Source organism: Chrysemys picta, chromosome 1 (genome assembly GCF_011386835.1).
Source record: "Chrysemys picta bellii isolate R12L10 chromosome 1, ASM1138683v2, whole genome shotgun sequence".
Classification (NCBI taxonomy): Eukaryota; Metazoa; Chordata; order Testudines; family Emydidae; genus Chrysemys; species Chrysemys picta.
Genome location: NC_088791.1, coordinates 78165014 through 78177947, shown reverse-complemented (window position 1 = coordinate 78177947; position 12934 = coordinate 78165014). Strand labels below are relative to the sequence as shown.

Below are 12934 nucleotides of genomic sequence, written 5' to 3'. Positions count from 1 at the left end.
GCTGCTGTAAAAAGGGAGGTAGGGGTCAGCATGGTGATGCTGACTCATCGCCTGGCAATGTAAATGCAGAAAGGTTAAAAGGGGCACACCCAAGCGTTGGAAGCCCTTTCTCCATGCAGCAGGCAAAGTAGCACCCACCCTTCCCCCCCCCCCCCCCCTCCCGGTGGCAAATACCAGGTTTGGTTAGGACCTGCTGTGGACATTGCGCTAGTCTTTCCTTTTTAGGGGGCTGGGGAGGAATTTTTGCCTCACCACCATATTGGTTTGGGTGGAGTGGTGTTTTTTCGCCTTTTCTCACAGTGGGTTTCGGGTAGGATGTTATAGTCAGGAGAAAAGAGGGTTAGGTTATATGTCATCACTCATTTTGTAAGTGTGGGGTGGAGGTTCTGTGAAGATCATCCATAAGGAAGGCATCCTCTGACAGGATAAATGGCTTGGTGAAGGACTTAAAAAGGAGGTGTTGGTTAAAGGAATGGAACGGGGGGGGGGGGAGGGAGAGGCAGTTCAGGGCATCTATGATTGATACGGCAGGGAGCCAACCCCTCTTTCTTATAGCCCACCTTAACCCTCCTACGAGGGTAGGGAGATGGATGGCAAGGTCCCAGCCATGGGTTGGCTAGGTGACCTAGATAGAAAATGAGGGGGGCTGGCAGAAGCCCCCATTAGTTATTGAATGAGCCTGGAATTGTTTGCACTGTATGCTTTTATCTTCCAGGTAGTCCCAGACATCTAATAATAATTTGTGGCCTGATTAAATCCATATCAAGTGTCTCCTGGCCTTCTTTCAGAATAGCTATACAATGGTGGAAATCCTGTTGCTTGGCACCTTTGAAACTAGATTGTACAGAACACTAGTAAAGATTGAATAGGGAACAATCCTTCAATGGCAGGAAAATAGATTAGATTTCCTGCTAGAATTTTCCATCTCTATATTCTGTGATTCTGTCTTTAATTTTGCCTACTGTTTTTCCCACGGTTATCTTAAATATTAATTCTTCCTTCCTACAAGTCATTGTGTGATGGCTTGTTAAACATCAGCTGGGTAAAAATGAGAAATGAGACCTTTGATTTTTTTAGCCTTGACTTCAGCGGGGCTATCTGATTAAAACATACTTCTGAGATCACATTACATTTCATAAATGTGGAGCTTACCTTTTGGGTCCACTTTTTGCACAAAATTCATTTCTTCCAGAGTAATAAAAAACAAAAGTAATCTTTAAGCTCTCAGGATGGAAGATCATCCTCTATAAATGCTAGTTGGTGCCCAGAGGGAGGACTTCAGATGCTAGCAATTTGTCAATCAACAGATAAGTACCTTTGATGTTATACATTGAAAGTTGTGAGCAGGATCTCAATCATGTTGGCTCTTCCTTCCATTGTGAGATTTATATTTCTAAAACCCTACTATATACTATGGAAACTTAGAAATAAGGGCTCAAATGTTCAAATTTAGGCATATAAAGTTAGCTTCTTGCACCCCATATTGAAGCACCCAAATGTAAGTGGTTTGGTATTTAAAGGAGATGGTCATTGAAGTCAACTGGAGCTGAGGTGCAAAGTACTTCTGAAATAAAGGTCACATCTAACTTTGGGCATTGAGTGTTGCAAATTTTGGCCAAGGTTTCTTGAACTCCATAATAAAAGGAACTTATTGTTTAATATTACTTTAAATCAGTGTCTCATGGCCCATAATTGGGGCCTCAAAGAGCTTGCTCAAAAGACATACCTATTATTCAGAAAAATACATTTGAGGTAAAAATAAATAAAAATAAATTTGTGGTTTATATGAAAGATCTATAAATTTAATCTATTGATACAATGATGCATTCTAAAGACTTTCTTTTGTGGATAGTTTTTGGAATGTACTAGCAAGGAGCTCCTACACAATCTTCATATGTTGTTTTGCAAATCATATGTTCATTTTCAAAAAAATTATTAACATACCTTGTTCTATTTTGACCAGATTGAGTAATTGCATTATGTTTTTAAAAGTAAAAGAAAAAATGTTTCATAAGGAATATGTAGGATAATATGATTCTGAGATTATCTAACACAGGAATCAGCAACCTTTGGCACGTGGCTCGCCAGGGTAAGCACCCTCGCGGGCCAGGACGGTTTGTTTACCTGCCATGTCCACAGGTTCAGCCAATCGCATCTCCCATTGGCTGTGGTTCGCCGCTCCACGCCAATGGGGGCTGCGGAAAGCTGCAGCCAGCACATCCTTTGGCCCGCACCGCTTACCGCAGCCCATATTGGCCTGGAGCGGCAAACCGCAGCCAGTGGGAGTTGCGCTCGGTCAAACCTGCAGATGCGGCAGATAAACAAACCGGCCCGGCCTGCCAGGGTGCTTACCCTCGCGGGCCATCTGCCAAAGGTTGCCGATCCCTGATCTAACAGGAGTGTCATATGTAAGACCCAGGAAGTAATTGTCCTCCTTGGCACTGGTTAGGCTTCAGGTGGATGACTGTGTCCAATTCTGGGTGGCACACATTAAGACAGATGTGGATAAACTGGAGACAGTGCAGAGGATAGCAACAAAAATTATAAAAGGTTCTGAAAACCTGACTTATGAGGAAAGGTTAAAAAAACTGGACATATTTAGTCTGAAGAAAAGTTGAAGTTGGGGGAACCTCAGAACAGTCTTCAAATATGTTAAGGCCTTTTTATAAAGAGGATGGTGAGCAATTGTTTTCCATGTCTACTGAAGGTATCACAAGATGTAAGGGGTTTGATCTGCAGCAAGGAAGATTTAGGTTAGATATTAGGAAAAACTGTCTTACTATCAGGGTAGTTAAGACTGGTAATAGGTTTCCAAGGAAGTTGTAGAATCCTTGTCATTGGAGGTCTATAAGAACAGCTTAGACAAACACCTGTCAGGGATGGCCTGGGTATACCTACTCCTGCCCAGCACAAGGGGCTGGACTCTTCAAGCCCTACATTTCTCTGCTTCTCTGATGATGATAATAATAATAATAAAAAAAGTACAGGTTCTATACGTATTTATTTATTGGAACTTGGCTAAGATTAGGTCACTATTATGGGAACTGATGAAATAGCACAATCTTCGGTGAAATAAAATCTGAAAATATGCTGTGGCCAGTCCTTTTGTCTAACGGTATCTCCAGTGGGAGGCTAAAGTGTACTGTGATGCCCAAATAATCTTTTTAATGTAATTTTGGGCCACAGAGCCCTCTGGAGGCAGCATAATGAGCCTTACTAGACATGTGGGGGGGGGGGTGTTAAAAGAGAGCTCACTGTGACATTCCCCAGTGATCCTTCCATTTCTTTCAGGAAATTATGTTGATAAGTTCCACTGGGTACCATGTCAACCTTCTCTGCTAGAAAAATGGGTAGTCATGATGCAAGGGCTTTGAGGGGAGTGACAGTGGAATTAATGTATTATGGTTGGGATTACAAGGATCCTGCAGAGAATAAGATTAATTTTTCTCTTGAATCAGAGGGTAGCCGTGTTAGTTTGTAGCCACAAAAACAACAAGGAGTCTGGTGGCACGTTAAAGACTAACAGATTTATTTGGGCATAAGCTTTCGTGGGTAAAAAATCTCTCTGACGAAGTGAGGTTTTTTTACCTATGAAAGCTTATGCCCAAATAAATCTGTTAGTCTTTAAGGTGCCACCGGACTCCTTGTTATTTTTCTCTTGAGTTTCTTTTCAATTGCCCTATAGTTGTCTGAGTCCAGAACTGCCCTAAGTGCAGGTCTGGGAAGGAATGCATTATCCTACATCATGTTGACCCAGGTCTGTTCACTCAAAGCCAGTAGCAGACTCTTAGACTTCTTTTTGTGGTCTAGCCACTTGAGAGGGCTTGAAAGCCATACCATTTTAAGTGTGGGTTACATAAAAATGTGACTTCGAATCTTCTGAGAGGTAGAAGGTAGGGCATTTGAGAAGTGCATTGTGATTTTTCTGCTGATTTCTCTACTGGTCAAAAGAAAAATATCACTCACAAAGTCACTGTAATTTCAAGACCTTTATTATCTTCATGCATAACATGAATCTTTTTATTAAATTTCTTTTATACATTTTTTTTCAATTAGTTCCAATACCCATCACAAGGAGGAACTGGAAGATTAAGGAAAAAGTGATCTGCAATGCTGCAGTTTTTACTGCTGATAAACAAATATAACACAATAGTTTAACCTGGCAGTTTCCAAGACTTTTCAAACAAGACTTCAGAATCACAAATAAGCACTTCAACAACTTACATGCCTTTTTGTCTCTATAGTTCAAAAAAGTCAAGTAGACCTAACATTTTCTAGATCTAGCCACCACATTTATTAATGTTTTCTTATAGCTCAGCATTTCAAATCTAAATTTCTTTATTGATTTCAGAATTAGATTGGGAATAACAAAAGAATGGATCTGAGCTCCTTAATGCAAACTCAGACTTGCTGTAAAGCTATCCATTTTTGTTTTTAAAGCAGTTATCAGCTTTAAAATGTTATCTAAAACAAACAAATGTTATCTAACTATAACAACATCCCCCCAAATGTATAATTTGTCTGCCTGCACTGTCAAGTGGACGAGTAAAGGAACTTCCAATTAAGTTATGCATATATTGCAGGGTCCATTTGTGGGAATTAGTCAGGAGAGCTAATTTCAACAAAGCCCAAACTCTCGTGATTTAAAGAGGTTTCTGGGTTCTGTGTGAATCATTTGCACATCCCTATCCTATCTCTGCTCCTTCCATCTTTAAAACACAATAAATTCTCACCTCTGGACATAAGTGGCAGCACTTGTATGAAACTAAATGATCATCCCTCGTTTACTCTCTTTTCCTTAGTCCTCTCTCTTGTTTATCACCTTTTAAAATATTTTTCTTTTACTGTATAATAGGTAGGACGACTAGCACAGTAACTGATAATATATTTTGATTAGGATATACTTGTGTTGAGAGAGAAAATCCTGCTTTCCCTCCACCTGAACTAGATCTTTAATCAGTTGGTAAACTAGATTAGTTTTCCTGGAACACTCTTTTGGATTATATGTTTGGATTATATGAAACTTTATGGCATTGTCTTGCAATCATCTGGCAAATCCCATGTAGTCAGAACTTTAGAAATTTTATTTGATCAATTCTAGATTCTGCTGCACTAGCAATACACTTTTGGAAAGCACTCCCCATGCCTGTTTGCCACAGTCCAGGTCTTTGTGGCCTTCTCAATATGATGGACAGTGCATGTCTTTTCTGTTGATTTTTGTTCATCTGTTTAATCTAGATCGGGGTGGGCAAACTTTTTGGCCCGAGGGCCACATCCGGGTTGCAAAACTCTATGGAGGGCTGGGTACGGAAGACTGTGCCTCCCCAAACAGCCTGGCCCCCACCCCCTATCTGACCCTTCCCACTTCCCGCATCCTGACTGCCTCCCTCAGAACCCCCGACCCATCCAACTCCCCCTGCTCCTTATCCCCTGACCGCCCCCCGGGACCCCCCCACCCCTTATCCAACTCCCCTGGCCCCCTTACCATGCTGCTCAGAGCTGCATGTCTGGCAGCCGCGCCGCCTGGCTGGAGCCAGACATGCTGTCGTCATGCTGCCCTGCAGGAGCGCGCAGCCCTGCTGCCCAGAGCGCTGCCCGCGCGGCGGTGTGGCTGCAGAGGGAAGGGGAGACAGCGGGGAAGGGCCGGGGGCTAGCCTCCCCGGTTGGGAGATCAAGGGCCGGACAGGACGGTCCCACGGGCCGGATGTGGCCCGCAGGCCGTAGTTTGCCCACCTCTGATCTAGATACTTAGATATATCTGGCCACAGCCATGGCACTAATCTTAAGGCTAGCCATTGCAGTAAGCTGATATAATTTGCAATGAATGTGTTTTAAACTTTATTGCAGTACTAAATGCCACATAGGAATGAACTTCTCAAGAGCAGTATGTATTATGGAAATAATTTCATTTTTTTGCCAGACTGAAGTTCCATGTCTCATCTAAATCACGTACAGTTCAGATTTCTAAGGGTGGGGTAGAGGGGTAAGGAAGATTTTGCATCACAAGTTGGCACCTGGCAACATGGAATTACAGATTGACCTCAAGCTCACCCTGTATCTTCCCCTTCAGCATTGTTTTCTTTAAATTGATTGCAGCCTCAGAGGCTTCTGGTTCAGCAGCAAAGTCAAAATAATACTTGTGAGAAGACCAGCAGAATTCATTTCTATTTCTGTCTTGTCTTGGAGCATGCTGATCTGCTAGATAGCTAGCTCTGGTTTCTCCTTGTTATATAATAACTTTAAGTACCTTCCCCCTTTTTATTAATGAAATGGTCTTTTGGAACTGGTGAGATGTGGCAGGTAGGCTGTTTCCTAGCCCCACCATTAGGAAATGTTTGAAAAATTAGGGTCCGATTCTGCAGTTATTGATAAAAATTCAACACTTAGAGTGGCTATAGAATAAGGAATTGTGAACTGTTGGTAGTGGGAATGAAGTGTTAAACATGGCAAAGTAGAGCTGAATTTTCATGAAATGTTGACATTTTCCCTAAGCTTTCATCCAATTCTGCTGGATGTGAGGAAGTAGCTGTATACCAAAACAATAAATGGCTTGCATATGAGAGAACAATGGGAAACATTGGTGCTTTTCATTCTGTTCTAAGACTTCCAAGAAACTTGTGTTGTAAGTGATCAGGACATAGTGTAAGAATATTTCAGAAAACTAATTTGCCCATAAAATCCTCTGTTGGCTCACTATTTTCTTAAATCCTCTAAAATAAGACACCACATATCTATCTTTCTCCTCATTCATCTTTGAGCTGTAGGACCAGCCTCTAAACACAAATATATAGACTCTCCAAATAAACACAAATTGTTGCTGTATGCTTGTTTTGACGTCACTATGATTTCCTGCACACTAAGTGAAATAATTCTGGAATTACTCCATGTCTTTTCCAGCAGCAAACTTTGAAAAGTGCCAATGGAGTTTATGGGTGACATTACTATTAACAAGAATAGGTACAGCTGTCAATTCAATCAGAGTTGTCTTCACTCAATACAACTGAGATTAGCAGTCTAAAAGAAGTGTAGTATATGATCTATATGATAAAGCACCTTTTCTGGTTGCTGAGAGAAATGACAGGATGTGGTTCCTGAATAAAATGTTTAGCAAGCTCCCAAGACACCCACAGTCAGAGCGATTCAATCTGCATTCTTGTTGTGTTGTGCGCAGTCATTTCCCCAGTGCTATCAACCAAGTGTCAGCAGTGACAGCTTTACAAACCATGAGCTCCAGCGGAAAAGTGCAGTTATTTATTTAGCTTCATCACTGTGCACATTTAAGAAGAGTGGAAATGCATGATTTACCACAACTTCTCTGTGTTCACGTTGAAGGAGCCAGAGAAAACCTGGCTGCCTTTATAGTTTCAGTCTCCCTCTCTCTTCCTCTTACATTTAAAATCTGTCCATTTAGAATGATAGTAACCCTCTCAATGTTTGACATACTATTTTAAAATATCAACCTGTTTAAGTGTGACATTGGGGACAAAATCATGTAAGTTGTTTTCTTTTTGTTTGCTTGCTTTTTAACAAAAATGGCATATTTTAAGAGTATTCAATGGCTCCATTATATAAATATAATTTTAAAGTTTAAAATACCTTCTATGTTTTAAATATCTCTAATAAAGGAAAAGTTAAATTGACAAGATACAAAACATAGGGAACTCAGTACCATAGTTCTTGGTACATATGTCATTCAAGCTTTAGTAGAAAGAAACTTTTCTTGAACTTTTACTGTAGTTTATACAAATTGCTCAATTATCAGTTAATTATCTGATTGCATACAAACTGTGAATAATGGATGGCAGTGATCTATAGTGCCGGAGCATAATGTTTTAATTTTCAATGTTAAGGATAGATAGCCATGACCCATATTGCAAGCAAAAAGTACTGAGGAAAAGGCATAGGATTTACAGGAAAACATATTGAAATATGGTTATGAGGGATGTGATGAGGATTCTGTCTTCATTGTGATAATTTCAAGAAGCACTATTCCAACATTTATATGTCTATTTTTTTCTGAGTAGTAGTTAGGTGGTAATATCACCCAAAAAATCCCAAACGAAAAGTCACAGGCCAAGATTTTCAAACATAACTATTGATATTGGATGTCTCAATTTTTGGCTGTCCAACCCGAAATGTTTTAAAAGGAACTGATTTTCAGAAATTTCTGAGCACCCATCCTCAAATAGTCAAGCCCTGTTAAGATTTCTCAAATTAGTTACCCAAAAATAGAGGGAATCAGAATCACTAGTTGCTTCTGAAAATTTTGGCCATAGTCAGGAAAGTTTCTTCATCAACATACATTCTTGTAGGTTTCTAGGCAGTGTCTACAACCAGCAAATGAAAGTTGATTATAACCACACCATGAACAGTAAACTCCAACTTCTGGGATTCAACTGAACCAGTGAGCACTGTTCTGTGCTTCCAAGCTACCCTTTAGCAGTCACTCTTATACAGGGGCGGCTCTAGGCACCAGCAAAGCAAGCAGGTGCAGGGGCGGCAGCCGGCAGGGATCCAGCCCAGGAGCTGAGAACCCACAAGGGGCCCTGGGAGGTGTAGTTCCTTGGTTAGCTCCCTGCCTATAGAGCCAGCCCTGGAGCAGGGAAAGAACTACATTTCCCAGCATTCCCTTGGCCACTATCAACAGGAAAGGGAGGGGGAGGGAGTATGGTAGCTGAAACCTCATGCTGCAGCTTGCTGTGAATGGAGAGCTCACTGCTAGAGCGGGATGGCACTGTGAATGGGGAACAAGTGTGCCCAAGGAGTAGAAGGCTTTGGGCCAGATATCCCCTTCAGAAGACATCCCCAGACTGGATTAGGGATACTGGTGTGACCTCACCTTGCAGCCTCCAAAGAAAGAATTGGGTGGACTAAATGGACAGTGCCCCTCTCTTTCTGAAGCCTAGCAAGGGAGGTACGTGGATCCCACTAGAATTTAAAATGAAAAGTAAGGGAGGGGAGGCTCTACTGGACCTGGGCAGCTTTAGATACAGTACCAGGCCCGTAGGAGGATTTCCAATCTGAGCCATGGAAGCAGAAATTTACTTTTCCTTTCCAGATTTAGCTAATATTCAGAAAGTGAGTCTAGCATCTGCCTTCCAGATTTGAACACTTCCAGATTCAGGAGTGCTCAAGCTCAATTTGGGTAGCTGTTACTTCATTTCTCCCAAATCAAATATACTGATCCACTGTAACTTGCTGTAGAAAAAGTAGGATAAAATTGAGCAAGAAATGCTTCCCAGTGGTTATTAGGACTGGAATTGCTATTTTCAACAGCCATTGCCATTTTTTTTTTTTTTTTTTTTTAGTTTTATTTGTTTAAAAGGAAGACAGTGATATTGTATTGGCAAATTTCCCATAGAAACAAAGAGTGGAACAAAAGAATAATAAAGGCACCTCAACTTTTGCTCATTTATGGAGGACAGTCTTATAATATGTATCCAGATATTCTCCAATCACACAAGCTGAAAATTGTTCCACTGCAGTTCTGTAACCATATGGGAACCAAACCTGTCTGTGTTCTGTGCACATCTAAAATTCCTGTTGAATGACCCACCCCGGGAGCGAGTTACCAGTGACCGAGGGCTGGGGTGGAAGGAGGGTGCAGGTGGGGGGGAGAACCCAGGGCTGGGGGCGGGCAGCCAAAAATTTTTTTGCTTGGGGTGGCAAAAAACCTAGAGCCGGCCCTGCTCTTATAGATCACTTCTTGTGAGTGCAAGGGGAGGGAAATGAAATGTTGGATTTAGCTGCTTTTTCTCTAAACAGGTATTTTCCCTGAACTGAGTCATGGTAGCTTGAGATTTGCATGCAGTTGATGGTCTGAAGTACAAATATAAACTTCTGCACATGCACAAAGGGTTATTCTAAAGAATGTTTCTCTCTAGGCGAATATTTCAACAAAATCAAATTACTGAAGAATGTTTCCTTAAAGAAATGGTACCTATCCATGAACACTCAGATTCATTACAAATGGTGGATAGATACTTACACATACAAAGTTTGCTTGAACCACTTCTGGTCTTTATCACTTTTTTCAAGGTCTGCATCACTTATGGTGAATTGCACATCTCAAAATGTAAAATGGAATTTAGGCCAGAATTAGGTGCTGAATGCTCCTGGGATTTATGCAGTGAATTGGTATGAAATGGTGTCACAGAAAGATGCATATTTTGTCTGTTTCAAACCAGGGAGTGAGGGGGATTTTGTAAAGACAACTGTTAGTGGTTTGGCTTAAATTATTGATTAATCAGACGTCAGATACCTTTGCTCAATCAACACAGATGAATCAGTACACTACAAAAAGGGTCATACTTTAACAATCTGGGGAGCAGCCTTGCAGAAATCACAACTTATATCATCAGTCTGTGTCTGTCCCAAAATATGAGCTTAATTTGATATGTATATATACTCACCTTGTTTACGACAGGTAAAAGAGTCCATAAATTCTACAGTATAATTAGAGACCTTACTCCATTTTTCTTATCTTGCTTCATATCAGTTTTTTCAGGGTAATACTACAAAGACATCTGTACCAACAACCCCTAGGACACTGTGTTAACTGTACCTAGCATACTGTTCATATTTGGCAAACCTCGACAGAACATACTTCTTGTTTCCGACAGATTCTACACATACAAGAGCCAGGTTATACACAGTTTACCTATCAGTACATTTCCACTATAAAGCTTCACCTAAGTGCAAGGTATTCTTGGAATTCAGTTCATAGTTATACAACTTAGCATAAATACAAAGTATTCTGGTTTGTAAATAGTTCAGTGGCGGGGGAGGAAACTGTTAATGAAGAGTTAAGTTTACTTGGTGGAATGTTGTCCCCTGCCAGAATGTTAACTTAAGAAAAACTCAAACTTCTGAAAACCAGGAAGTTCACAATTAAAGTTCCCCATGCAACCTTAACTCTGCCCTCTTTCAGCACTGCCCCATTAACACACACCTCTACTTTGCAAACCCCACAGTTGCTGAAATATACAAGCTCTTCCCCTCCTTTTACAACCCATTGACTCTTATGTACAGGATTTCATCTAACACTATTAAAGGACAAAAAGGAAAGAAAAACTGTTGCCATGCCACCTTTCCTCTGTTCCCTTGGAGCTGGCAGGAGCCAATGGAATCATTTGCATTGACTCCAGGCACAGTCAGCATGTTAGGTGTACCTACACTAACAGTGCAGGCAATAGTTAGGCTTGTTTGGTAAATGTGTATTTGTGATATGAGGAGATGTGTGGATTACCCTGAGGTTTGTGACAGATCAGTGATTATGAATGTGATCTGTTTTCTGCTCTCTTGTGTGTAAGGAAAAGAAAGAGGTGTGTGTGTTTATGTTCAGAATGCAGCATTTCTATGCACAATTGTGTAGGTTATGTCTGTAATGAGCACAGGATTTTTACTGAAAAAGGATATTGTCAGTAGTGAGGTGGAATATGAAAGGATTCTAATGCTCTGATGATAATGAAGTGAAAGTGTAGGTTGAGATGGTATCCTGTGAGTATAAGGGAGTGAAGGTTGTGAAGTGATTCTTAAATTGCACACGTGTGGTATTCTTTCTGGGGAGTTGGCTAAGTATGTGAGTGTACACCCGGATATATGCATCTTGAGGGATTACTCAAAAAGGGTAAAGGGAAGGTGGCTTGGACAATTTTTCTTCTTTTTGTCCTTTAATAACGTTCGATGGAATTCTGTGGATTAGAGTGAATGGATTATAAAAGGAGGTGAAGACAGGGCCGCCCGGGGGGGGGGGGGGGGGGGAAGTGGGGCAATTTGCCTCAGGCCCCGGGCCCCCATGAGAATATAGTGTTCTCATAGTCAAAAAGTATGACAACTTTTTTTTATGGAAGGGGCCCCTGAAATTGCTTTGCCCCAGGCCCCCTGAATCCTCTGGGCAGCCCTGGGTGAAGAGTTTGTACATTTCAGTAAAGGTAGGATAAAAGTATCTCTGTTAATATGTCTCAGACCCCCATAAAGGGGCAAGAGCTCCCCAGATCTGAGCACGCACAAGGGAGAGGAGAATGTGGTGCCTCTGCCCTTGTTCTCCCCCAGTCCCTCTGCCTCTCACTCCCATGTACCCTTCCCACTGTCCCACCCCTCTACTGCCCCTAACCCCCAAGCCTCCCTCCCTCGAATCTCCAACATTTCCCTTCCTCTATCACCCAACCCCATTGATCCCCCTCCCCTTACTGTAGCCCCATACCCCTCACCCCATATACCTCAGACCCCTAATAATTCTCCCCTTCCAGAAAGTATTCACATCTATCTCTCCCTCCCCCCGCAAATACTTTGATTGCATTCCCTCCAAACTAAAATTGCCACCCATAACTCACAATTTGTAGCACTCTCCAGCCATTCACTTCAAAGCTTCTTCTGTCTTAGGTGGGGGGATTATGTTAATGGAGAAGTGAGCTCAGAGCTAACAAGAGGGCTGTGATTCATCGAGTCATTAGTAACGCTCAGATTATTAGTGCACAGCAGCAGAAGGAAACTCTTTTGTGGGAGATTTGTAATTCAGGACCCCGTTGGTCAAATAATCCTAAATTTGGAGCACTGATGCTATCCTGTACCCCAGTGAGTCACACCAAATTTCAAACCAATCCAATTACCCAGATTTAAGAGCACTTACAAGAGTCAAATTTTAAAGCATATAAAAGGTGGGAATGGAGCCACTCTAGCCGTTTTTCTGTATTGGCACATGCATTCTGTAAACATTTACATTTTCTTAAATACCATTCTCAGTTTGGGTCCCCCAAAGATTTGACACTAACTTTGGTAAATCTTAACAGATGGAGATCATTTTGACCCGCATCACAGCAGTATGGTGATCTGTAGCTCTGCACAAATAAAACAAACCTAGAAGATTTTTAAAAAAAAATAGCTTTTTTTTTGTTGGTGTTTATATCTCCAGAACTTCACTGCCAAGAGACTC

General features: G+C 41.4%; 1 protein-coding gene across 13 annotated transcripts in view; it reads left to right on the top strand.

The window, feature by feature from the left end:
• Nucleotides 1-12934, top strand: part of MGAT4C (MGAT4 family member C) — a 631037-nt gene that overhangs the window by 345518 nt on the left and 272585 nt on the right. The gene's annotated exons all lie outside the window — the stretch shown is intronic.